This window comes from Triticum urartu, chromosome 3A (genome assembly GCF_056163025.1).
Source record: "Triticum urartu cultivar PI428250 chromosome 3A, HENAU_Tu73, whole genome shotgun sequence".
Classification (NCBI taxonomy): Eukaryota; Viridiplantae; Streptophyta; class Magnoliopsida; order Poales; family Poaceae; genus Triticum; species Triticum urartu.
This window is the reverse complement of record NC_141875.1, coordinates 725,597,036-725,601,825: the sequence shown is the minus strand read 5'-3', so window position 1 is coordinate 725,601,825 and position 4,790 is coordinate 725,597,036. Positions and strand designations below refer to the sequence as shown.

Below are 4,790 nucleotides of genomic sequence, written 5' to 3'. Positions count from 1 at the left end.
TAATTCCAACACTGGTAAGGGCGATGAGGTGACCTCCCCTGCAGAGGAACGTGCAAACTTCAAGCGGAAGGGCGCTCCAAAACAGGTCTACCGGCGGGTGGATCACACTCCTCTCCTGTTAATGAATGTTGTAGCTCCTGGGAACATTGACCCTACTCGGGAGGAGGATGTAAACGTAGCAGCACTTGGGGATGGACAAGAATTACACTACAAGAATCCTGTTAATCCGTGACGGATTTCTGGTGACATTCCAAGGGACTGTCACGGAAACCGTCATGAATGAGCAATATACAAATGTCCCTCAAAACTATAGCTCCTGTATGACAGACATCGAGTGTCTGTCACAGAAACTGTCATCCATCGACCAGGCCGACACTTATCTTTATTTATACATTATTTGGACCATCACCGATGGCTCCTGCTGATGTGTATGTGTCTTTTGTTTGGTCCACATGTCAGCACGATGAAAAAATCGGAGGCCGAAATTGAGAGAGCACGCGTAAGAAGGAAAATTTTAATTTGCCGGCGCAGGGAGTTGATATTTTCGAGCCAGCCCATTTAACTGCGAGTCCACACCAACCTAACCCTAGTACTCTTCTCCATCTCCCGTACCAACCATCAGCCGCCGCCACTCCACCTATCCTCCTCCCGCCGCTCCATGTCGGCGCCGGCGCCGCCGCCGCTGAAACACCCCGCGGCGGGCCCCTCCCCATCTATCCCGCGCCGGATCCCTCCCCATCAAGGCCACACTATGCCCCTCCTCATTCAGATTGCCCCCCTCAAGCTACGGCAACCCAGTCCTACCCCCGAGCTAAGGAGGCAGGGGTGGCGGCGCGATGGACTACCGGATATGGAAGTCCCCTTGGTCCCCAGCGGTCTGGATGGATCAATCTCCGTCCAGTGGCGAGCCAAGGTGAGGTACAGGAGTGACACTGCCCCAGATCCAGAGTACATGGGCGGCCCATGTGGCTGGGTCTAAGTCCGTCAGCAGTGCCACCGTCGGCCCCCTCGTCATCGCGGTCGTCTTCTTTGTCCGTCGTGCGCGTTTCCTCAAGGTGTTGTTGTGAAGGTAATATCCTGATGTAGTGGATCTAGTCAAATAAAGTTAATTCAGAGATAGCTTTTAAAACTTCTGATTTAGAGGCTAAAGCGGAGGAGAAATTGCTATTTCAGCTAGCGTAGACAAACAAACAGGGTAGTATTATCTCTGTATCATATTTTTAGAGCAAGTCAGCTGAAACTATGAAAACATTAAAGACTAAACCATTAGAAATTTGTACTCAAAATTTAGCTTAATAAATTTAATCTTCAAAAAATATTACAGGGCATGGACATTAGTGAGTGTATTCTTATTTGTGCTTTTCCTAATAGTTTCCTGGTAACAAAATAATACTAATAATCTGGACACCACCAACATTTACACTTAAGGGATACATTTTCCATTGCCCACTGATTCAGCTACACGAGCTATTCATGTATAGAATGTTTCAATGTATAGCTATTCATCTACAGAAGCAAAGTTATTATTTTATAAAGGCAATGTAAAATATCCTCTAGAGAAAATTTCAGTATATAGCTATGGCGTGTTTTAGTTTTTACTGATATTTTGTCACCATGTCTAAAACTGGCTGATAGACATTTTTTGTTTTTACTGATCTGTATTGTTGTTGTACAAATAGGGAAATTAATTCTTGTTGTTGAAAGTAAGGTATTACTAACTCACAAGTTTCATGCTCTCTTTTTTCTCATTCTGTGAGATGACCATGAATACACTCAATTTTGGAAACTGCAAACCAATCATAATAACACCGAGGACTGTTGAAAAGTAAATTAGCATGCCATTCTCTTACTACGTAGTGCTTAACTGCACACTATTCTCCAACTTGAGTCGTACCACCAATGGATGCTAGTTAGACGTAATTTGGATCAGCTGGGTACTTGCGCCTATTGATTTTACATTCTCTCTGGTCCTCATATAAGAGGTGAATTTAAATCTACAATCAAATCATCGACCGTGACTCTGCAATTGATAAAGTTTCATATGATTCATGGTGGTAGGAAGTATGCCCTGCTGAAACATATAAAGGCAGGAGTTCCAAAAATGAGGAAAATCATACCAATCAAGTGAATCATGCGACCAGCTGCATCAAGCATAAAAAATAAATAGAGATATGTACTGGATCCAATTCTGATTTGTACCCTAATTCTGCAGGTAAATCTATGCAGCTCTGATTCATGCCACCAACCAACAAACTAATATAATGTGGAAATAGAGAGCATGGAACTCTGATTCATGTCCCCTTGTCATCGTGGATGTCTTCTCCACCCCTGCTGCAGTCTCCTAAAGGCAATGTTCATAAAGCTGCTGCTTCTCCTAGCTTCCTGTCTCTGCCTCCCCTTCATCGATTCTGCCTCCTTCTCTGCTGCTTCTCCCGGCCAGGTAATACTCAAAGCTTGGATGTTTATGTTGTATGCCTTTAGTCGAGCTATAATCTAATATATTTTTATGCTTCCTGGAATCACTTGAGATGGATGTGCATATTGACCTGCAATTGATATTTTCCCTATCTATGTAAATAATTTACCAATGTAAATGCTGCCATCTATTAATTGACGATGTACTATGGTTAGTGCATAGGTACTGAACATGCTTATGGTATGTCTTTTGAATTTGTAATAATCTGTATATTGAAAGAGTTTCACAAGAATACTTGAAATTGGACCCAGATTTGCAGGTATTGTAGATTGCAGTTTGTTATATTGAAGTGTGAGAAGAGATAATTATAAACCTTGTATGCCATGGAGGCTAATCTCTAAATGGGACAATGCCTGTTTTTTTCGTCTTACATATGTTACTTTTCTTCACAATATATTTCATGCAATTCATGGTGAACATTATTTTGGTGGGCATTAAATTTCTTCTTTCATCCACCCAAATGTGTTATCTTTTAGAAAAGGCAATACCTAAAGCGAAATTGACGCCTACTGTTTACATAGATTCATAAATTCCTGAAAATTTGCCTGAAATGTTTATGATTGTTATGCCTAATCCAGTTAACTAAACTGAAGTGAATTGGTACATCTTCCAATGCTACACAGATGCAATATGATGCTAACTGGAATCCTGGTGCTACCAATTCCTGGGTTTGGTTAATCTAGATGTGACGATTATGGTCTGAAAGCATTGGTGTAAATCTGAACCATTAGGTTCAACTTTGTTCTGAAATGTTTAACTGAAGTTCTATGATGCTTGCGAATATTGGCCCTTTTAAAGAAGTCTACTGTTAGCATAATGATATAATTAAGTGGATCATTTAATTTCCTAAAATGGTCTTTCCTTGGAGTGTTTTATTTGAAATGCAAAATAGCAAGTTTATTGACATGAATTAGGTTTAATTGATGAAGAAAGTAGGCCTCCAGCATTACTATTTTAAGGTTTTGTTCACTATGAACTACTACTCTGTCCCATAATAAGACGTTTTTGCAAGCTTCTTGGGCATGCAAAATGTTACTCCCTCCGTCCCAAAATACTCGTCGGAGAAATGGATGTATCTAGATGTATTTTAGTTCTAAATACATTAAATCCTGTCTATTTTATTGGACGGAGGGAGTACATTGTATTGCATGAAACCATCCATTTCGATACACTAAATCCTGTCATGTGCACGCACCTATAAACTTGATTTTTTTAATGGTACTTGATGAATATGAAATGATAAGTCCATTCTTTGTTTGGGACAATTAAAGTGATGTATACTTTTCTATGTTTGGATGATAAATGTCAAATTTATAGGACAAAACTGTTAACTCGTAATTAGTCTTCTCGTTTTTATGTGTGTTGCCCACATTTTCATGGTACCTTAATATATTAATATTATTACTCTATTTTCATTTCATACCTGATCGTTATTACTTACTATAATTTTTTGTATGTGTTTTGGATTCTATGCAGGTTTGGCAATCAGCCCGTGTTACAAGAGATTGAAGTTTTTTCGCAGGAATTACTTGGTCCAAATAGCTACCTGGAATGGAAGCATCTATGGCCTTTTAGATTAAATCAGCTAGTAGTTCATTTTTTCACCAAAGTCATGTTACTGAAAATTTTAAAATATATGCTTATAGGTCCTTTTAGATATGTCTGATGTTTCTGTATTAAGCTTAGTTTGGTGCTTTGAAATCAGACTGGACTATTGGAAGTCTGTATTGTCATGTGAACAAATGCTAATTGTTGAATGAATATAAATTTCGTTGTCTTCTGTATATTATGCTGGATCGTATATTATGTTGGATAAAAAAAGGGCTGGACTAAAAAAGAGGCTAATAGGTTGGACTAAAAAACTGATAGCCTAATGGGCATCACTGAAAAAACAAGTTGATGGGCTGGATCAGATGAAATTAGTGGGCCCAAACACTAATTGGGCTGGTTACTATATGGGCCATGTTGACTGCCACGTCAGATTCATGTAGGTGCCACGTCATGTGCATGTTGCTTCCACATCACAGAGTCCCGGGCCGGATGGGCCTAGATACATATCGATGACAGACAAAAACTGTCATGGAAGGTATAGTGCCAAATTATGACGCGATATACATGACAGATTCTGAATCCGTCATCGATGCGCAGCCTTGACGGTTTTCCACTCATCTGTGACGGACTGGATCTGTCACGTATTAACACATTTCTTGTAGTGTTAGAGAGGGAAGCAAAGAAGAAGAAACCCACACCTAAGAATTCGGCAGAGACTGCAAGGAAGTCCTGCCCATACCAATGAGCTGCATAAGTTGGAACT

General features: G+C 40.1%; 1 long non-coding RNA gene across 1 annotated transcript; it reads left to right on the top strand.

The window, feature by feature from the left end:
* The first annotated feature begins 569 nt into the window (after positions 1–569).
* On the top strand, positions 570–4,256 carry LOC147982241 (uncharacterized). The gene is made up of 3 exons (XR_015600014.1): positions 570–1,069; positions 2,213–2,440; positions 3,953–4,256. It is a non-coding gene; the product is annotated as an uncharacterized LOC147982241 (long non-coding RNA).
* Positions 4,257–4,790: the final 534 nt, after the last annotated feature.